Here is a 23,555-nt window from a genome sequence, read left to right as displayed (position 1 = left end):
ACACACTTATAATTTGTTTGATTATACAAATATTTTGTAATAATATTATTATTTAGGGGATCCCTGGGTGGCTCAGTGGTTTGGCGCCTACCTCTGGCCCAGAGCATGAACTTGGAGTCCCGGGATCGGGTCCCACATCGGGCTCCCTGAATGGAGCCTGCTTCTCCCTCTGCCTGTGTCTCTGCCTCTCTCTCTCTGTGTCTCTCATGAATAAATAAATAAAATCTCTTTACAAAAAAATATTATTATTTAACACTTATTAACTACTATGTTTTAGATCCTGTTCAAATTCTTTACATGCATTATGTCATTCTGTCTTCTCAAGAATCTCTTGAAGTAGGTGTTGCCATTACACCTATTAATGGATGATGAGTAAATTGCCCAAGGTTATACAACTAATAAGCTGTATTCAGCTGATCCTCTTAATGAATATACTGTGCTGGCTCTAATGCTAAGGTGTTTTACAATCTATAAAGCACGTTTACTTATACAATTTTCATTTCAGATGTGGAAACTTAGGCTTAGTGGCAGGCCCAAAGTTATCCAGTGAGTTAGAGTGAAGATTTGAGCACTAGAGGCCATTCCTCCTTCATGCTGCAAGGAGTCATAGCAATATAGTCCCACAATACAAACAAAGGTAGCCAGGTGCCAAAAACTGGAAGCATAGATGAGGAGCTTTTCAAGATCAGTGTGTAAAACTGATGCATTCCTGGTGCCAACTGGCCATGTGGTGACATGATCTAAGTAAAAAAATGGGGGAGTCATACCCACTGAGGTTGCCTCTCTCATACTCCTGCCATATTCAAACTCATGTTGGTTTGGAGAGGAGTATTTATTTGTTCCTCAGTTTCTGGGAAACTCTGTCTTAGTTTAATAAGGCAAAAATTTGGGTGAAGGTAATTTACCTTGGAGATGTTCTAGGAAGCAGGAGTAAATGAATTGTGGGAGTGGGACAGGTAAGGAGATAGCAATAAAATGTGTTATCAAGATGGTTGCTGGATATAATGGATCCATTATATCTGGATCATTAAGAAATATACAGAATTGCCCTCCAGAATTGCCCAACCCCAAAACAGAGGACTAGAGCATTTAGCTACTGCCCTTGTCCCAACTGGTTGAGAATGCCCTGGAGATATTAACTTCTCTCCCTCTGGACTGCCTTTGAAAGTAGGTCCAGCAAGTTCTGTATCTTTGGAGGAGATGATGAAGCAGAAAGATAAACCACACAGTGCACACTTGAAGTGAGCCAATAACAGCCTGAGTCTGAACTTGCAATTACTGTCCACCAAAACTGTGATTGTAATCAGAAGTAGGCTGAGGGGATGCAACACAGGGCACCAGAGACCTCTCTTACACCAACTAAATTTTTACCAACTGAAGAACTTTTAAATCCCTACAAGTGACCTGCAGATTTACTTCTTTGAATCGTAACTGTTTGGCACATCCTTAAAAATCCTAGGGGCACTTAGGTGGCTCAGTCAGTTAAGCATCTGACCTTCATTCAGATCATGATCTCAGGCTCCTGGAATTGAGCCCCACATCATGGTCAATGGGAGCTCTGTTTCTTCTTCTCCCACTGCCTCTCCCCTCACTTGAATGATTTCTCTCTCTCAAATAAATAAAATAAAATAATAAAATAAAATAATAAATAAATAAAATCTTTTTAAAAATCCTAAATGATCAAAGTATATATCTAATCATAACAGCATACCTTCAATAACATAGATCCTAATCTTAAAGACTTCTGACTTAAAAGCTATGACCAATATAGCCTATACCCAGATAGCTCAGAACTCAAGTTCCAGTTTACATATATTAAGTTTACATATATTAAGTTTACTTTATGATAAATGCCTGAGTTTACTACGGAAAGATGATGGTTTAAAGATACAAATTTATAATATAGGAAGCAAAAATAAACTTATCAAGACACTTTGAAAAGATTTCAATTAACATAGATTTTTTTTCCTTTTGAATATAGTTGAGTAGTAGTAATAATAAAAAATACAGTATAAGTTTTATTTTTTACTTATTTTATTTTCTAAAAAGATTTTTATTTACTTATTCATGGGAGACACAGAGAGAGAGACAGAGACATAGGCAGAGGGAGAAGCAGGCTCCATGCAGGGAGATCCAGGATCACACCCTGAGCCAAAGGCCGATGCTTAACCACTGAGCCACACAGGCATCCCAAGAGTACAAGTTTTAGAATCAAACCAATTGAATAAGTGGATGAACTTGAGCCGGTGTATCAGTCAGCTATTGCTACAATAATGTTATGTAACAAATAACCCCAAAATTTCAGGGGCTTACAACAATAACCAAGTCTTTGGGCAGACTGTGATTCTGCTCTGCCAAGATTTGCTTGGATTGGCTTCAGGCTTTGAATTAGGTTCAGATCTACTTTATGTTTCTCCTTATTCTCTTCAGAATAGGAGCTGTGTAGGCGTGTGTTCTTTTCATGGTGAACAGCAGAAGCACAACAAAGAAATCAATTCACATAATAATCCTTGACTCACATCACTTCTCCCCACATTATACTTGGTCAAAGTACGCTGCATGACTAACATCAACATCAATAATAAGATGAGGAAATAGACTCTGCCCATTCTTGTGGGAGGTAATGAAAAGTCACATGGTGGAGGGAAGTAGTACAAAATAGGAATGTCAATCCAATCTAACTGATCTATAAAGTAGGGATAATGATATTTACCTTAGCATGTGTTAGAAAGATTAAATATAGGTAAGTCATGTGAAGTGGATATTAGAGTTCTGGCACACAGTTATTGATTATCAAATATTAATTTCCTCTTTTTTATTCCCTTCCCTACTCGTTAGGGGAAAGGTGGAAGGAACCAATGCTTCCTTCAATTAAGTAGAAAAATAATCAATCTTGTTAGGCAAAGTGAAGAAAAAAACACTTTTATTAACTAATTTTTATTTAATCCTTAAATTTTTAATGTTTATTTCCTACACATTTCTTCCTACTTTACTGCAAAATAACCATCAAAATCGGGGAAATAACACTGACACACTGCTACTGCCTAATTCTCAGACCTTGTTCAAGTTTTCCAAAGATTTGTCTGAAGAATCTAGTTCGGAATCATGCAATGCAGGGGTGCCTGGCTAGCTCAGTCAGTGAAGCATGTGACTCTTGATCTCAGAGTTGTGGATTCAAGCCCCACATTAGGTGTAGAGAGTACTTAGAAAAATAAAATAAAATAAAATAAAAAAGAAAAGGAAAGGAAAAGAAAAGAATCATGCATTTAATTGTCTAACACATTAGTATGCTTTAATCTGAAAGTTTCTTAGTCTTTAATCGACTTTCACAACTATGTTAGTTTTATGCATGGTATAACAATTGCTACAAATTTAGTTTAAAACAACACACATTTATAATTTAAAAGTTCCTGTGGATCAGGAGTCCAGGCCTGGCTTAGCTGGGTTCTATGCTTCAGAATCTCACCAGGCTGAACTGTATTTGTCAGTCAATGCTGTGATCTCATCAGAGGCTACAGTGGGTAAATATCTGCTTCCAAGCTCCCTCAGGTTGTTGGCAGAATTCATTTTCTTGCTGCTTCAGGACTAAGGCTTTAATTTCTTGCTGGAAGCCACCTTGAGGTCCACAATTCCCTACAATGTGAGCTTCTTCAACACGGCCACTTATTGCATGGCAGCTTACCTCAAGGATAGTGAGAATGTCTCTGGGGCCTCTGCTAATAAGACGGAGTCTTATATACATCCTATATAATTATGGAGTGACGACATCCCATCACCTCTGCCATATTGTATTGGTTAAAAGCAAGTCACAAGTTCTACTCAAACTGAAGGGGAGAATATTACACAAAGGTATGAACACCAACAGACAGGGATCTTTGTACGTGTGGGGTGGTCACCTTAGGTTCAGTCCACCAAAGTGACCTTGACACTTTTGAACTTTTGAAAATTACTTTGTAGAATATTCCTCATTTGGGGTTTTTATAAGATGTTCTTCAATTTGGATTTGTTTGATGTTTCCTTATATTCCATCATGACTAGGTAAGAATATTTTTCTAGAATATCTCAGAGATGTTGAACTATTTACATTGCATGGCATCTCATGATTTCAATTTGCCCTATTATTGATATTCACATTGATAATTTGAATTAAGTGATATCTGCCATGGCATCTTCACTATAAAGTTTCTCTTTTCCCTTATGTAATTAGTAAGAGTTTTGTGAAAAGATACTTTAAAACTATGTAACTATCCCCTTCCTCATCTTACTTTCAATTTAGTTATTTATTTAATAACTAAATTTAAAAATTTAGTTACTTATTTTATCAGTATGGACTTATGGTTTACTGTTTGATTCAATGTGCTATAAATAATTACTAAAACTACTTATTTTGGTGCCCATTTGTCTGAGATTTACCCAATGGAAGTGCCTTCAGGTTGCCGTGTGTGTTCTTTCAACATGACACCATAATTCTTTGAATATTTCTTTACTTTTTGACACAATAAGATATCCAGGCTCATGCAATTTCCATGTCCAACTGGTGAGATCAGCCGTTACTCCAAGAAGCTCTTTACCAGTGCATATTCAAATTACTGTCTGAGGTCACTTGCTCTCAGCCTGAAGAACTTCCTTTAGTATTCCTTGTAAAAACGGTCTGCTGGAAACAAATTCTCTCAGTTTTTGTTTATTTGGGAGTCTTTATTTTGCCTTCATTTTTGAAAGATAGCATTGCTGGTTATAGAATTCTTGCTTGAACTTTTTTTTTAATCTTTGAGTACTTTAAATACTTTAGCCCATTACCTTCTAGCCTTCATTGTTTCTACTGAAAAGTCAGTTTATAATCTTATCAAGGTTCCCTATAACTATCTCCTTTATCTTGCTGCTTTTAAGATTTCTCCTTGTCTATGACTTTCATCATTTTTACTATGCTGTATCTGTGGTTTTGAGTTTATCCTATTCAGAGTTTGTTGAGCTTACTGAATATGTAGGCTATTGTTTTTCAATATATTTGAGATGTTTTCAGCCATTATTTCTTTGAATATTTTTTTCTTATTCTCCCCTCCTTCTGATACTTCCATTACTTGTATGTTGGTATATCTAATGATGGCTCATATCTCTGAAGCTCTGTTCATTTTTCTTCCTTCTTTTCTTTCTCTGTTCTTCAGCTTGTATGATCCCTATCAATCTATCTTTGAATTCACTAATTCTTTTGCTAATTCAAATCTGTTGACACCCTCTACTGAATAATTTTATTTCATTTATTGTACTTTTCAACTTCAGAATTTCCACTTAGTTCATTTTTATGATTCCTCTTTATTAATATTTCCTATCTGATGTGACATTGTCATCATACCTTCCTTTGCTTCTTCAGTCATTCTTTAGTTCTGTGGATATATATGTGTGTGTGTGTGTGTGTGTATATATATATATATATATATATATATATATGCTACTTTGAAATAGTCTTCTATTAATATTTATAAAAATAATTTTAAAATATTAATGTTTTTTATTAATTTGATATCTGGTTGCTCTCACAGGTAGTTTGTGATGACTGCTTTTACCCCCTAATGTATGAGTTATATTCTCTTATTTTTTTGAATGCCTCATAATTTTTTATTGGAAATTGAACATTTTTGATAATATATTGCAGCTCTGGGTACTGCTACCCTCTCTTCCACAGTGAGATTATTTCATTATTTGTTTACTGACAGGCTGGATTATTTTTCTCCCACATTGTTACACTGCTGATGTTGTTCCTCAAGGAGGCACAACTTTGGGAATGCTTATAGTCACTCTCTCTCTCAGACCACACCCAGCTCTTAAACTCCACTAATTGCAGGCTGATTGCTCCATTGTTTTCAATAATGCCATAAGGAATTAATTTCTGTACAAACAAATTTCATCAAATCGTGGCTCTTTTGAAGGAATAGCTTTTGACATGTTTAATATTTGTTCCAACCCCAGGAAAGTTTCTCTCAGCTGTCTTATTTTCCTTTCTATCCTGCAAACTAATCAGCCTCAGTCTTGGCTATATCTTCATTAGATTCATAAATCAAATTTCTTCCCAACTGCTTTTTACTACACATCTACTATATTTGAGAGCATCCTTAGGCTTAAATTTTTCCACTCTCTGTTGCAAATGAAGACAATTACTTTGGGGAGAGATAAGAAGATATGTGGCTCATGGCCTGACCTCTTCTCTAAGACAAACTCTCTGAGTCAGTGCTCAGGGTCCTCTTAACTTGCCTTTTCTGGTAGGAAACTAACATGTCAGGAGCTACGGGAATGGTTATCAGGACCCTAGTTCTTCTAGCATGCTACTTCCAAGGTAGAGCCTCTGTACTACAAGCCGGGATTGGGCAGAAGGGATCCTCTACCTCTTGCTCACTCACTCAGTAATTAATCTGGACAACAGGCAGTTGGGGACAGGGTGAGAAATGCTAGGGTCCTGCTAGTCCCAGGAAGAAAGCCCTCTAACTGGGAGATAGGAGAGTGAGGGTGGGGAATCTGCCTCCCTGGTTTGGGACAGGAGAAAGGAAGTGGTTTAAATACCACAGACTTGCCTTTCAAACCTAGTTGTTTTTCTTTTTCTAACCTAGATTTTCTTGAGTGGATTTTTTTTCATTTGCCATTTGCCTTAGGATCATTTCCAAAAGTTTTGCATGATTTGTTTTGTTTGTTGTTTGTAATTTTGACCAGTTTTTTTTAAGATTTTTTAATTTATTCATCTGAGAGAGAAACCGGAAAGAGAGACAGAGGGAGCACAAGCAGGGGGAGAGGCAAAGGGAGAGGGAGAAGCAGACTCCTCACTGAGCTGGGAGCCCAGTGTGAGGCTCAATCGCAGGACCTGGAGATCACAACCTGAGCCAAAGGCCTATGATTAACTATCCAAGTCACCAAATGTCCCAGTTTTGACCAGTTTTTAAAAATAATTTTGACCAGTTTCACTGCAGAGCAAGTCAGAAGAACTTACGTCATGCCAGCAAGTAATCAGACAGCGTTTTAAAATTTTAAACTAAATTCTAATTTAACTGTCATTTTTGTGTCAGCATGACCCCAGCCAATATACATGTCAGAATTTCTACATATCAGAATTATTTACATCATCCACTAATTACAACTTTTCCCAGACCTTTGCATTGTCTTTTCTGTCTAGAACTCCTTTTCTTCAGACATTTGCAAGGTTTACTCCCTCTCTCCCTTCAAATGATTACTCCAGAATCATATTTTTAGCAAGGCTTTCTTTCACCATCCTGTTTAACATTAAATTCTCCTCCCCCAAACTGGCACACTTATCTCTTTTGCATTTTTTTCTTTTTTGGTCAGAGACTTATTTTTATTTATTTATTATTATTATTATTATTATTATTATTATTATTATTATTAAAGAGGAAGGGATGGAAAGAAAGAGGAAGAAAGGACTGGAGGGAGAGGGAGAAAGAGAATCTCAAGTAGGTTCCACACCCAGGGTGGAGCCTAATACAGGACTTGATCTCACAACCCTGAGAACAGGACCTGAGCAGAAATCAAGAGTCGGATACTTAACTGAGTGAGACACCCAGGCACCCCCAGAGATTTTATTTTTAAATATGTTTTGTTCACTGCTGAATCCTTAGCACCTTAAAGTGTCCTGCACATAGTAGGTGCTAAAAACATAAACTTATTAAAATAATATTCTTAACATCTACATATATTAATTACTTAATGCAGATCAATGATTGTAAATTGTGATAATAACTGATAGCTAATAATAAGACTTCCTACTCTTCAGACATGGAAACTGAGGTACAGAGAATGAATACAATGAGGCTATGGTAAAGGCAGGATTTGAATCCATGCCACTTGACTATTGGATTAAACTTCTTTTCAGTCTCATTCTCCTCACTCCCAGTAACTGGTTTATTTTCCAAAACGCTAACTCAACTAATTCCAGTTAACATGTTAAAAAGACATTGATTGATACTAGTTAGGATTAAGATCCCATAATACTCACATTTTAATAATGAAATATTTTTTAAAAATCAAATAGTTTTAGGGGTTTTGGGGGTAATATTTCCAACAAAAGCTAGACAGAATTATTTCTTCAAAAAAAGAAATTTGATTGGTGCTTCTCAAACAAGAAATGGCATATCTGTCCTGTTTATGAGTATCCAGGAAAATACACTAAATTAAATGAGGTATAACAGCTATGAAATGTATAGTTGGTATACACTCTTGGTTTCTAGAAACCATGTTAATGCAGTTGAGTGTTATATCAACCAGTCTCAATATAAATGATCAAAAACCCAATATGAAAAGCATCCCCATAAAGCTAAATTGGAATAGAAACTTAAAAAGATATATTAAAATCAATATTCTCATACTAAGCAAAATGGAGAGATATTTTTGATATTACTGATATTACTGTCCTACTTAACAGAAATAAAAATTGTAAGATCATACCATAAACTAAATAATAAATACTACCAATGGGTATTTATTGATAGTGCAATTCTGGGTGATTTAAATATGTTTCTATATTTCCTATATACCCAAAATAAATGTACCTTTTTTGGAATCAGCAAAATAAAAGTGGTTAAATGTTAGAAAACACTAAAGAAGCTTGTGTTCATAGAGAGAAGCTTTAATTGCTAGACAAGTAACTGAACCTATTTTTCTCCATGCTGTGTTTTTCTATGTACAAGAGATGAGGATGTTTCTACACGTGTAAATACTTTAACAATTTATAGAGTCATTCTATACAGGTATAGTTAAGATCTACCATTTCTGAAACATACTATATAAATAATACAAATGATTATACTTTATCTTCTTAAAAATTTTATTTTATTCAAATTCAATTAATTAACATATAGTATATTATTAATTTCAGAGGTAGAGTTCAGTGGTTCATCAGTTGCGTATAACACCTAATGTTCAAAACATCACATGCCCTCCTTAATGTCCATCACCAGTTACCCCATCCCCCCACCCAACTCCCCTTCAGCAATCCTCAATTTGTTTCCCAGAGTTGAGTCTCTTATGGTTTGTCTCCCTCTCTGATATCATCTTATTTTTTTATATAAAGACTTCTTATTATAAAGTATTAGCCTTTACTACCAGAAGAGGCAGTAGAGTAAATATTAAGAACTCAGGCTCTGGGGCCACACAGCTCAGGTGCAAACTCCAGCTGTCATTTGTAGCCGTGGGACCGTGAACAAGCTACTCAAAGCTTCTGTGGTTGTCTCTTCATCCATAAAATGGAGGAAATACTAACACCTGTTTTATGGGGTTGTGGTAAGGATATATGTCAAGCACTTAGAACAATGCCCAGATATGTAAATATTTGCTATTATGATTATTACCAAATTGGCAGCCTCCTCAAGGTAGGAGAGCTATTTTATTTACTTCTCTGTAGTACTTACTATTATCCCTTGCATATATAAAAACATCAATAAATGATAATAGAATGAATGACAGGGCAGCCCCAGTGGTGCAGCGGTTTAGCGCCGCCTTCAGCCCAGGGCGTGATCCTGGAGACCCGGGATCGAGTCCCACATCTGGCTCCCTACATGGAGCCTGCTTCTGCCTCTGCGTGTGTCTCTGCCTCTCTCTCTCTCTCTCTCTCTCTCTCAATAAATAAATAAAATCTTTAAAAAAATTAGAATGACAGTTTAAATTAATCTAAGAACTGAAATTAAAATGCTTACTACATAGTCACTAAAACAAAAATTAGAAGGATTCATGGACTGTGTGAACCCTCTAGTGTGATTTCTCAATATTTCTCTTTGGTTCCCTACTAAGAGCTCTGAGAAGAGGAACCCACTTCTAATTTTTAACTGTAAACTCTATAAATTGTACTAGGTACACAAATAGGAAATTTAGAATGTTAGCAGGGACTCTATATGAAAGTAACAGAACCCCAATTCTAAGTAGTTGAAGTAAAAGAAGAAAAAGAGATGAGGTGGTTTATTTAGCCATAACACAGAAGTGTTGAAACTGGCCTTTGGGATGCATAGAATCAGATGGGTCAGTTTGTCTGCCCAGCTGTTTCTGGATGCATTCTCTTGGTATCTCTCCTCACTTTGCCTCTTATTCTATTTCTTTGTCCCATGTTGGCTTTATTCTCTCCTACCACAGGCAGTTTCTGTGTAGGAAAAGTGACATAGCTGCCAGCAGTCCTAAACGTACATCCTCAGATATTCTCTGAGGAAAGAAATCTTACCTAACATCTCCCATTATAAAATATGCCATGGAAAGCTTTCTTGAACCCTGTTTAGGTATTATGTCCATCCCTAAAGTGGAGGATTATATAAAACAGGCACTGGTCCCCCAATTCCAGGGTTTATTATTGTTATTTGCTTGTTTATTCAGACTGTTAGGATTATTTTAATGAATTCTTTATTCCTCCAGTGTTAAGCCTCTGATTTTATATCTCAGGGTATGCCTATAGTTACTTTTTCCATGGCCACACCCAGCTGTTAAAATCCACTAATGTCTAGAGGTGGAAAAGAAGTGGTTTCCTCAAAACCATGTTGACAGAGAGCCCAGACAGGCTTTTCGAATGCCAAATATCAGGCAACTGTCTCAATTTGTATCTGCTATGTGAAATAATTTAAGGGACTGTATTAAATTATACAGATAATTATATCTCAGAGAGAATGCATTAATAAGGTAGGATATAGGCACTGAACTAAAAATATTACAAAGCAGGAGTATCTTAGCTCTCTTTGAGGGTTACATGCTATATTAAGGCAATCAGCTAACCTCTCCCACTTCAAGTTCAATGATTACAGTTATGGTACCCTATCTAGAAAAAGACAAAGCCCAACAATATTTCCAAGATCACTTACTATCCCTAATTTTCTATTAAAGCAAAACATACATTATTTTGCTATCAATGCAAAACATAGAAATTAGTGCCTTTAATCTCTCTCTGGTTCTTATGAGTCTTCCTAGATTAGCCTGAGGGAGAATGAGGAAGGTTTGGAATATTTATTATGTGAAACATGGAAAGAACTTATGTACCAAAAGCTTTCTAAGCCACAGTGAAGGCCAGTTGAAACTGGATAGTTTAAATTGGAGGCAGCCTTTTCACTCTTTATTTAAATTCATGATATTAAAGGGATAGTGCCAATTAATGCAGTAATAATCCAATGTGCATCCAAACTCTTTGCTCATATAATATTTAAATATATACTAGAGCTCTTTCCACATAAAGGCCTAAATAATGCCCCCATACCTTGAATATTCGCACTATGCTGCCAGGTGATATATATTGCATAGATTCTGTTTAAACTGAAAATATCCTGGCTACAGAAGCCACCTGTATATTAATCAGATAATAACTGATCCATTTCTTAGATGAAAAATTCTGTTCTATTCACAATTTAGTATTAACTAAACTCTTGACTTTAAAGTCTCTCAACAATTAAAATCTCAAACCTAAATGGAAACCAATAAAAAATTTCATATTAAGATATTTTTCTTCTTTATGAAAGGTATCTTAAAATCTATAGCTTTTATTAAAGGTGATGTCTTTTTTTTTGGCACATGCCCTTTGATCCAGCCTTTCCACTACCAGGAATAAACAAATTAGCACGGAATTAGAAAAAAAAGTCTAGTTATAAGTGGTCATTACAGTGTGGTTTGTAGCAGCAAAAGATTGGAAATAATCTAGATTTTCAGAGAAGATGGCAGAGTAGGAGGATCCTAGGCACACTTTGTCTCATGGATACAACTAGAAAACACTCATGTCCTTATAAATGACCCAGAGAATGACCCAAAGACAAAACAAATTCCACAACTAAAGGTAGAGAAGAAGCTACATCCAAGAGGGTAGAAAGGACCCAGATGCAGTCAGGAACTAAATAGATTTGCAGGACTGTCTGCAGGAGGGAGGGATGCTATGTGCATGGAGAAGGAAGAGAAACAGACCTCCACATTGGAGAGCCCACAGAGGATGAATTCCCATTACATTTAGCTTTGAAAAACAGAGGAGCCAAATTTCATGGGTTTTTACAACCAGTGGGACTTAAAACCTAGAATTTTAAAAAATCAGCAAGATCAGCCCTGGGAGAGCCAAGTGGGTAAGAGGAAATGGAGTCCTTACCCTTAAAAAAGACAGCACAACAAACAGCCCATGGAAATAGAGCATAGAAGCAGCAGTTTGAAAGGTGCCTGGAGCATATGGAAGGTAGACTTATTTACTAATCTCAGAGTATATCTCAGAGAGACAGAAATTACTGAGGAACTCCTCCAAGAAAAAGGAACTGGCAGGTGCCATTTCCCTTCCCCATCCCCTAACATAAACACACAGCCACCCCAGGACTCACTACCTAACTTAATAACACTGTTGCCATGCCCAACACCCTCTCCTCTGCCCCCAGTTTGTGCTTCAGCCAATCCACTCCTTTGACAGCCCATCTCAGCCCAGGCGGTACAGGACCCCTCCCACAGAGGACCTGGGCATGCAAAGCTTGCTATCATTGCTGTCTTATTGCCCCATCTCCCCATACTGTGCTTCCATGGATCTACCTTTCCAATACATTTTTGGACAGAGCCCATACAAGGCAGTGCCATAGACCTAGCAGTGTGCAAGTATCCTCTACATTGGCCAGCACCACTCAAAGTGACTCCTGCCCCAGAAAGAAGGAAAGATAACCCACACACCAGTCAGATGGAGGCCCCAGCAGTAGGCTGGAAGTAGACAACTGTTAGGACTGCAAGCTCTGCCAACTAATGAAATCTTCTCAGGGGATAACACAGGGAAAGCACCCTGCAGTTTGGTGCTACTGCATTTCTGGCAAACATCTGGTCTGACTCAACTCAAGCCCAAGGCATCCCTAGACTGGCTCACTAACACAATAGGAACCAAACATTGTCCATAATAGGCAAACAGAGCTACTGTAGACAACTGGACTGAAGGAAAAAGTAGCTCAGCTAAAACAGCAGGGCATGCACATCACACGTAGGAGACATCCCTAAAATGCCAGGTTCTGATGAACAGGGAACACTGCATGGCTGGGCACTATAGGACCTCTTCTTCATAAAGCTATTACTTTCAAGTACAGGAGTTGTAGCTATCTTTCCTAACACAGAAATAGACGCAAAGAATTGGACAAACTGAGGAGACAGAGGAATATGTCTGAAATGAAAGAACAGGACAAAAATCATAGCAAGAGACCTAAGCAAGATGGAGATAAGCAATACAACAGATAGGGAATTTAAAATAATGATCATAAAGATCTCACTGGACTTGAGAAAAGAGTAGAGTATATCAGTGAAACTCTTAATAATGAGATAAAAAAGAACCAGAGATGAAGAACATAGAAATTAAAAACAAGCTAGATGAAATGGAGTAGGCCAGAAGCAGCAGCAGAACAAATCAGTGACCTCGAGGACAGAGTAATGCAAAATTATCAAGCTGAGCAGCTGAGAGAAAAGAAAATTATAGAAGATGAGAACAAAGTGTAATAATATTCACAGTATAGGGATCCCAGAAGGAAAAGAGAAAAAAAGGGGGCAGAAAATTTATTTAAAGAAATAATAGCTGAAAACTATTCCCTATTCTGGGGAAAGAAACAGAAATCTAGATCCAGGAAGTACAGAAGTCCCTCCCAAAAATCAACCCAAGAAGGTCCACACCACAACACATTGTAATTTAGATGACAAAAAGTAGTGATAAATATAAAATTTTAAAAGCAGCAAAAGCAGTTACATGGAAGAAAAACCCCTTATGGCTATCAGCTGATTTTTCAACAGAAACTTTGCAAGCTAGAAGAAAGTAGCATGATATATTCAAAGTGCAGAAAAGGAAAAAATCTGTAGCCAAGAACACTCTAGCTAGCAAGGCTATAATTCAGAAAAGAAGGAGAAATGAAAAGTTTCTAAGACAAACAACAGTGAAAGGAATTCATGACCACTAAACCAACCCTATAAGAAACATTAAAGGGGATTCTTTGAATGGAAAGGAAAGACTGTAAGTAAGGGAAAAGAGGAAGCACAAAAGCAGTAAAAATAAGTATATTTGTAAAAATCAGCTAAGGGACTCAAAAATGAAAGGAGTAAAGAACGGGTTCAAGCTTAAGTGATCATCAACCTAATACTGACTGCTATATTCAGAAGATGTCATATATAAACTGAATAGCAACCACAAATCAAAAACCAGTAATAGAGATGCAAAAAAATAAAGAGAAAGAAATCCAAGTTATCACTAAAGAAAGAAAACTAATCATGAGAGATCAAGAGAAGAAAGGAATGGAGAAGAATTACAAAAACAATTGTAAAACAATTAACAACATGACAATAAATACATACCTATCAATAATTACTTTGAATGTAAATAGACTAAATGCTCCAATCAAAAGACAAAGGGTGATGAAATGGATAAAAAAACAAGACCCATCTATATGCTGCCAACAAAAGATTCATTTCAGACCTAAAGACACATACAGATTGAAGTGAGCAGATGGAGAAGCATTTTTCATGCAATGGATATGAAAAGAAAGCTGGGTAACAATACTTACATCAGATGAGAAGACTTTAAAACAAAGATAGGAAATAATCTAAATGAACAGTAATAGCAAATTTAAAAAGAAAGTATGTCATATCCATGCACTAGAATATTATATAATCAGTAAAAATGTGTTGTGAAAGAATATACAATAATATAAATATCCTTGGGGCACCTGGGTGGCTCAGTCAGTTAACCATCTGCCTTATTTGGCTCAGGTCATGATCTCAGAGTCCTGGGATTGAGCCCAACATCAGGCTTTTTGCTCAAAGGGGAGTCTGCTTCTCCCTATCCCTCTCCCTCTGTGCTCCCTCTCTCTCTTTCTCTAATAAACAAATAAATTTAAAAACTTTATTTTTTTATTTGTTTAACTTTTTTTTTATGATAGTCACACACAGAGAGAGAGAGAGAGAGAGAGGCAGAGACATAGGCAGAGGGAGAAGCAGGCTCCATGCACCGGGAGCCCGACATAGGATTCGATCCCAGGTCTCCACGATCGCGCCCTGGGCCAAAGGCAGGCGCCAAACCGCTGCACCACCCAGGGATCCCCTTAAACTTTAAATAATATAAATATTCTTAGTAGGGCAGCCCGGGTGGCTCAGCAGTTTAGCACTGCCTTCAGCCCAGGGTGTGATCGGGATCCCACATCGGGCTCCCTGCATGGAGCCTGCTTCTCCCTCTGCCTGTGTCTCTGCTTCTCTCTCTCTCTCTCTCTGTTTCTCTCATGCATAAATAAAATATTTAAAAATAAATAAATAAATATTCTTATTTATTCTTATAAATAATTAAATAATATTCTTATTATCTTAGTATATCATAAGGTTTGTTTTAAAAGATAATTATAAAATATTTAAATCCCATTATTTAAAATTCCATTATTTAAAACATTTTATATGTGTATATAAATGCAGGATGAAGAGTAAACATGATAGAAGCCAAAATACTAATAGTTATCTGAGTCACTGTAGTAGATGGATTTTCTTTACTGAATCTTATCTGTGTTTTCTAAATTTTCTATAATAAATACTACATTTATGTAAGAAAAAATAAAATTATTTACAATTGAGGTTTAAATATTAAAAACACTTGAACATTATTGAAGACTGTAAGGAAACAATTGCCATTAGCAGATTACTTGTTCTCCTTTGTAGTGATTTATCTGCAACTTTTCATACTATTTCACAGTTTTGTCCTGGAATTACCAAAATCCATGATCATATATGATCTGAACAAGAATTAACGGAAATCTTCAAAACAGGGTGGCTCTGTGGCTCAGTCAGTTAAGTGTCCAACTCTTGATTTTGGCTCAGGTCATGATCTCAGGGTTGTGAGATCAAGCCCTGCGTTGGGTTACATGCTGGGCATGGAACCTACTTAAGATTCTCTCCTTCTCTCTCCCTCTGTCCCTTCCCCTACTCTCCCCAGAAAGAAAGAAAGAGAGAAAGAAAGATCTTCAAACAGCTATGAGGGACACTGCTTTTGTGAACTAATGGTCAGCACTCTGGGGACAATGTGTTCTCGTTCTTATCTTGGATTTTACTGCTGGGCTTAATAGGGCTGCGCTCCTGCCAGTATTCATTCATTGTTTGAATCAATGGTAAATGAATATTAAACTCCTAAAGTTCTGCCTTATTGCTGATAGCACCCTACAGAATTTGCTGTGAGATGTACATAAACTGTAACCTACCAAGATGAGACCCCAAAGCTGATTTGGGGGATATAATTAAGGACAACTGCCTTTGTGTCTTATCTTTTTTGGTATTTTATAACAAGATTTTAATAGGTCTTCCATTTTTATCTCATTTGCTATGATTCAACATGACTACAATAGGTTTGACAAACTGTAAAACTTCTAAAAGAATGGAGCAGTGCAGAACAACTACCATGATTTTAAAGTGGCATCCCTTTTGCCTAGTCCATTGCCTAATTGTATTTTAGCTGCAGACATAGTTTCTAACTTTAATTTATTTTTTATCGATGGGATATGCACAGGAGCCCTTATCTTCAGGCATGCCTCTGCCCTGTCACTTTAGTAATTTGAATCACCCACACAAGTTCAAGGAAAGTACTGCGAACATAAAAAGTCCTTATCCAAGTCCAGTGTATTTTGTTCACCTAGTTTACTGCCTTACCATCTGCCCTTCACTTCTGAAGGACTTGCAATAAAGCAGGAGCCAAACTAAAAGCAGATATCCCACTGCTATCTATTTAACTTTCATTAAGTGAGTTGGTGCAGTGCTCAGGCGCCTTCTCAAAACCAGCCCATCATCTAAGAGTATTTACATAAGACTCTTTGCATTATATTCCGACCTCTGCAACATTAGTATTAACTACTGACATCTGCCAAGTCTGACTGGTAAGTGCTTTACAGTATCAATTCATCCCAAGCAAAAAGCATTTCTGAGTGCTGCAGTGCTCTTGTTAATGCCAATAAGAAGTATCAAGGCTCATATGACACCTAGCAGAAATTAGTACCCACATTCAAAGAAAAGTCTTTGTTATTTCCCAGAGTATTATGTGGACTTTATTGAGATGACTGCATCTGACACCTGCTGTAATATAAAATGCAGCTATAATTAGCCAACTGATGCTCACTGCAGTTTAGGTCGAATCCCTTCTGTGGGAATTATGCTTTAAAATATTCAGAACTCCAAGTGGCTCTCATTACATTTAATTTTAACTTAGAATTAGGTGGTCTAGAAAAAAAATTTAGGATTGTAATAGCCCCCTGCTGAATGCCACACAGCAACGTGAAAACCCATAGGGTTTTCCCCCCCTCTAAATAAAAAAAAAAAAAAAATGAGAACAGCAGACTACACTAGAGCCTTCAATTGAAGTCTGGCTTTGCTTAATTGTACTTTTTGCACTCATCAGTCTCTCCTCTTCAGAGCAAGCTACAAAAATTGCCTGAATAGCCAAAGAAAAGTTTCCCACAGTCACTGGCCACAGAAAAACACTATTGTCCTTCCTCACAGTTTGATGGACAACATTTCTATAAATGGGTAGCCAGGCTGTCAATGGTACCCTTGCTGAAAAGGCAAAAGAAGAGAACAGATTCTGCCAATATCTGACAAAGCATGTTAACACATAATCAGGCATTCACTAGTCAGGCAGCTGCCCCTGGGACCTTCATCACACAGGTGCCTTTAAGCCATTTCCTATTCACAGATAAAGGAAACAAGCAGGAGATACCTGGGAAAGGAGCAGTCTATTATGGCTTGCCAAAAGTCCATCTTCTAGGCTGTGTGTATAAAAGTAGAAAGAAGAAAAAGGAAACTGTGATTTCAATTGTAAAATTGTAAAACAGCAGAGCATTTACAAAACCTATCATTTAAGCTGTGGTGTTTTCCCCCTTTCCTTTTCTCTTTATTTTTTTTTTTTTTAGGAGGGGTTAGATGTGTGTGTTTGTTTGTTTGTATGGCATAGACACTCATGTCTAGTAACAAAAGTCTATTTTCCTCAGTGTTTTGTCAAATGCATTCGTGCAAAACTCCCTTCGCATATAGGCTGAAATACTTACCTAGTCTAAGTAACAAAGAATTTACTTTGCCATCTTGAGTGATTTTTTTTTCTACACACACACACACACACACACACACACAATCCATTTTAAGATATGTGATCAGTGATGCCAAAGTGGTAATGAGGTAGATGATTCTCCAGTAAAGCAGAAACTCTGGACTATCTCTTGAGGAGCCACCAAAATAAATACTTCAGGAGAAAGATTACCATTGTTCATTTCTTCATAACTGTATAGACTAAGAACACTAGTATCTCACTACACTGATCCACCCAGTTAGAGGAAGTATCAGACCTTAATACTCCATTAAGCCAAAAGCCCCAACAGCCTCTATACAGGACATTTTCAAATTAAAATTTAATAAGACAATTTCAAATTAAAATTTCATGATTACTACTTAAGGCTCTCAAATATGAATTTCTATTTTAATTCTTCATTTTCATTTTATTTATTACCATACTCTCAGATCTCTTATACTCAATGTATAGTACAGATATGGGAAGAACCAGGAGTACAATTTTAGGATTAAATCCTAAAGGATTAAATCCTTAGGGACCTTAGATTGGCCAAATGTGGTCCTTGGGATAGTTTGAAGATCTGACACACTCATAACCACAACTTTTCCTCTAAAAAGCAAGGTGCTATAAAACTACTGAGGGACAACAAAGTCAACACAGTGATGTAAACCAAATGCCATGACTTAAAGTACTGGTTTTTCAACAAACTTCCTGAATGCTACTTATTTTGTATAGCTTCATCTGAAAAATAGGAGTACACTCCTCACCACAGTTGGGGAATAGTCACTGATAAAAGTTTCTGCCTTTGGGGTAGGAAGAGAGACATCTGCTAACTGAAACAAATCCATCAAGGATCACAAACACATTAGAAATATAACATTGTATTCTCTGACCTAAAATTTATTTTACTTCTTATTTTACTTATTTTTAGAATAAAAATAATATTATGAAGTAAATTTTAGTTCATAAATCATTAATAAATTAGGATTTATTAATTTTGTGATTTTTTAAAATATTTTATTTATTTATTCATGAGAGACACAGAGAAAGAGGCAGAGACACAGGCAGAGGAGAAGCAGGCTCCATGAAGGGAGCTCAATGCAGGACTCAATCCCAGGGCTCCATGATAATGCCCTGGGCTGAAGGCAGCGCTAAACCACTGAGCCACCCGGGCTGCCCTAATTTTGTAATTTTTACAAATATATGAAGACAGGAAATTTTCCTTAAATTTAACTCAATTCAATAATATTTAGTAATTACTTATATATAATCATTGCCGTTACTGTTACCATACCAATTATATGCTAGGTACCTTATATATGGTTCATCATTTAATGACAGCTCTGAGGTAGATACAATTATTATTGCCATCTTATTTATTAAAAAAAAATTTTTAAGTGAACTCTACCCAAACTTGGGGCTTAAATTTACAACCCAAGATCAAGAGTTGCATGCTTTACCAACTGAGCCAGCTAGGTACCCCTATTTTTTTTTTTAATTTTTATTTATTTATGATAGTCACAGAGAGAGAAAGAGAGGCAGAGACACAGGCAGAGAGAAGCAGGCTCCATGGACCGGGAGCCCGACGTGGGAATCGATCCTGGGTCTCCAGGATCGCGCCCTAGGCCAAAGGCAGGCGCCAAACTGCTGCGCCACCCAGGGATCCCTAGGTACCCCTATTATTGCCATTTTATTGTTGGGTAAATTGAGGCTTAGAAGATAGAGTAGTTTAACCTTCTCTACTTCTCTATCAATTTGCAGACCTTGGATCCATGATCCATGCTTTTCCTGTGAAACCATGGTCCATGTTTTAATTACTAGGACAAAATGAATTTTTATTTTTTCATGATTTAAAAACACAATATGCTCTCTTATTAGGTAGCATATGTACATATTTACCTTCTATGGTATATGTGTGGGTTTCTTAATCATTGTAACATAAACTAAATCAACCTCTTATCTCCAGGCAGAAGAATCTAAACTTTTTTGGATAATTTAATTAAAGTTTATTTTTCTTAACTATTTCTAGGAAAAGCATCAGTGACCAAAGTTATACTTTAACCAAAGACTACTTTTATCTCAAAGGCACAGTCTATCTCCCCAACCAGATTCCTTGAGGTCTAAAAGGAACCCTGTCTTCAGCTTTCTCAAAAAATTTTTTGAGAAAAATTTTAGGATTAAATCCTAAAGGATTAAATCCTTAGGGACCTTAGATTGGCCAAATGTGGCCAAACAAAATATTAACTTCTTAGGAATTTCTTCTTCAGATGTATCCTTAAAACTCCTATAAAATTTTTTTAAAATAACTTTTATTTATTTATTTTTTAAAGATTTTATTTATTTATTCATGAGAGACACAGAGAGAGACAGAGACATAGGCAGAGAGAGAATCAGGCTCCTCACTGGGAGCCAGATGTGGGACTCCATCCCAGGACTCCTCTGGGATCACGCCCTGAGCCCAAGCTCAACCGCTGAGCCACCCAGCTGTCCTAAAACTCCTATAACTTAAAACACTCTTTTATTCTGGCTTTGCTTGAATCCACAGTTTCTTACTATTTCCCATCAGGTCAAATATAAATGTTTTAGCCTGGTGTTGTTTTAGCCTGGTGTTCAAGTTCACAGAAAACTAACCCTAATGTGTCACTTCAACTTTTAATTTCACCCTTTACTCCAGTTGAGCAAATTTCATCTCTGATTTTTCCTTGCTAATTCCCATTTCTGACTTCTTAGTTGCTGTGTCTCTTACTAGAGTACATGCTTTCCTTCTTTCTGTCAACCTAAACCTAATACTTTGTGTCCATCTAATGGTATACTTTCTTCAAGGAAATTTTCTTAAGTTACTCAACACTGATCTTTCACTTAATTTCATCTACCTTTTTGATTTTGTTATGTGGCCTATCACCATTCACTGGAATGATATGATAGTCTCATTCTTCAGTTGTTTCATGGAGCCTAGACCTATGTTTCCCACCAAATTATAGTCTCCTTGGGGGCAAAAGAAGACCATGAATCCATAAACAAATGAGAGAAGAAAACAGTTTACCCTATTGCTCCATATAACATTCTCTTATATTTCGTCCTTGAAGAAAGTTATCATCCATGGATATCCCTCTAGTTCTGCAACTAGAAAACAAAGCAACACTCAAATCTGGCTTGAAGAGAGAATGAGTTAAAAGAGTTGCCATCTCCAATCTTTTCTAGGTGGATGTGGAACTCATTAGTGCACTAAATATCACGTTTAGGGAGAAGCTTTAATATTTTGTGCTATTTTCCATTTTACTTTTTCCTTCCAGTAATTGTGAAAGAATGCAGGTAGACCCCCTTCCTCAGCCAGGCTCTCTAAATGAGAATAATGTGCAGCAGAGACCCCAGCCAACTACTGATGTACGTGTAACAGGAGCAAGAAACAAACCTGTTTCAAGCCCCTAACGTTTATTACTGGAGCATAGCCTATGCTCCCTGCTGAAATAGCTTACTTAGGTCAAATGGGATTCAGAATGTCAAGATAGGAGAAGACTGAAAAATGGAATGACTAAATTAAAGCATCTTAAAATATAACTCATAAATATGTAAGATTAGGCACTTCATTTTTTAATCTTATAGACAAAGAATCAAGCTCAGTAGATCCTTCAAACATTTTATTGAGTTGTTTACAATTTCTTTTCTTTCTCCTTTGTGATATCTATCGTACTTTCAAACTCTGAACATTATTTTGAAATTTTATTTTATTAATTTTTAGATTTTATTTATTTATTCATGAGAGACACACAGAGAGAAGCAGAGACACAGGCAGAGAGAGAAGCAGGCTCCCTATGGGGAGCCCTGATGTAGGACTCAATCACAGAACCCTGGGATCACAACTTGAGCCAAAGGCAGACACTCATCCACTGAGCCACCCACGCATACCTGAAATTCTGAAATTTTATACTGGCTATAGACTTCACTGAAAATCTTAACCACCACAATATTTAGTGTTAGATTTCTATGGATTTTATATATGTAATATTTCTAATTGAATATTAAAATATCGTTTGTGTCCTTGTAGCTACAGCTTCAAATTGATATGCATATTTGGGCCATTATCTTGCTGTTGGTATTGTCCAAGCAGTCAAAATAAGAAATCACAGAGCTAGCTTTATCCATCTACATAAAAGTTTATTTTACTTAGTCATGACATACACGCTTTAAAAATGTTATTCTTTTCTTATATTAGTTTCAAAAGGAATATATAGCTAAAGTTTCAAATATTAAATATGAGAACCTACTAAGCATGCTTATTTCATTTTTACTTTTATTCTTTTTTATATACTAATATGCTGACAGATACATTCTCCTATGACTACATTCTTCACCATGCATAAGTACTATACAGTTATGAATAATGAAATTTAAAAAACACAATGAAAGAACAGCACAACTGTTTTTTATATTTCTCACTCTTGAGGACTCATTGCAATATTTCCTGCTCCATATTAAATTTGAGAGCTTCTGAGAAGTATTCTTAGAATTCAAATCTTTTGGAAAGAATAATGATTCAATTAGAGTTTTTTTAATCATGATGATTACTTTATGATAATGATCTTATATGGCTAAGATGTTGTACTTATATTCCACTTAGATGCAGCATTTCATTTTAGCAAATTCCAAGAATCATCTATGACGTTATTATTGTACCTGATTTTTAAAGTTCTTTATCCAAGAACCTCTTCATTCTCAATTGAAATGGGGATGCCATTTGATAAAGTGCAGTGATAACCAGTACCAGCTGAAAAACATAACAAAATGAAGAATATCAGAACCATTTGAAAGCAAACCAGAAATTCCCATTTGTAGTCTTAAAAATCCACCTTGAAATTGGTTCAGAAGCCAGTCTTTCCAGGTGACTCTCAAATCCCTTTAAGTTCATTGGAGAAATCTAGACTTTAGTAATACGTATAAGGCATTAGTTTCCTCCCACAATAAAGGCAAGGAATAAGGCTATACCAACATCATTATTTCCAATAACATCCTGCTAGCTAAAAACTAAAACTAGACAAATCGCTGACAGTTTCATTTGTTGGAGTGCCAAGGCATGGATAGAAATAGCATTTAAAATGACTTATTAGGGCAGCCTCAGTGGCGCAGCGGTTTAGCGCCGCCTGCAGCCCAGGGCTTGATTCTGGAGACCGAGTATCGAGTCCCGCATTGGGCTCCCTGCATGGGGCCTGCTTCTCCCTCTGCCTGTCTCTGCCTGCCTCTCTCTCTCTCTCTCTCTCTCTGAATGAATAAGTAAATAAATCTTTTAAAAAAAAAAAAAGGACTTGAGTTTAAAAAAAATAAAATAAAATGATTTGAGTGATTAAAGCAAAAGTTTATTTTGTAAAAATATTAACCATTTTTTTCTTTTGTCATCCCCATTTAAGATATTCAATTTATCAACACTCATTCAACCAATATCTACTGAACCCTGTCTATGTTAAGGACATGAAACCCACAGCATTGCATAGAAGTAGAAGGCAGGTTAAGATATATGCCATAGGAGCAG

General features: G+C 36.4%; 1 long non-coding RNA gene across 2 annotated transcripts in view; it reads right to left on the bottom strand.

Moving 5' to 3' along the window:
- LOC102153957 overlaps positions 1–23,555 on the bottom strand; it is a 69,972-nt gene that overhangs the window by 32,853 nt on the left and 13,564 nt on the right. For both annotated transcript variants that reach the window (XR_005363141.1, XR_005363140.1), the window contains exons 2-3: positions 22,706–22,796; positions 17,687–17,735 (exon numbers count right to left, since the gene is read on the bottom strand). This is a non-coding gene — a long non-coding RNA (uncharacterized LOC102153957). The remainder of the gene's footprint in view (positions 1–17,686; positions 17,736–22,705; positions 22,797–23,555) is intronic.

The sequence above is a fragment of the Canis lupus genome, chromosome 8 (genome assembly GCF_011100685.1).
Source record: "Canis lupus familiaris isolate Mischka breed German Shepherd chromosome 8, alternate assembly UU_Cfam_GSD_1.0, whole genome shotgun sequence".
NCBI classification, from domain to species: Eukaryota; Metazoa; Chordata; class Mammalia; order Carnivora; family Canidae; genus Canis; species Canis lupus.
The sequence above is the reverse complement of the archived record's forward strand: the minus strand, read 5'-3'. Positions and strand labels throughout refer to the sequence as shown.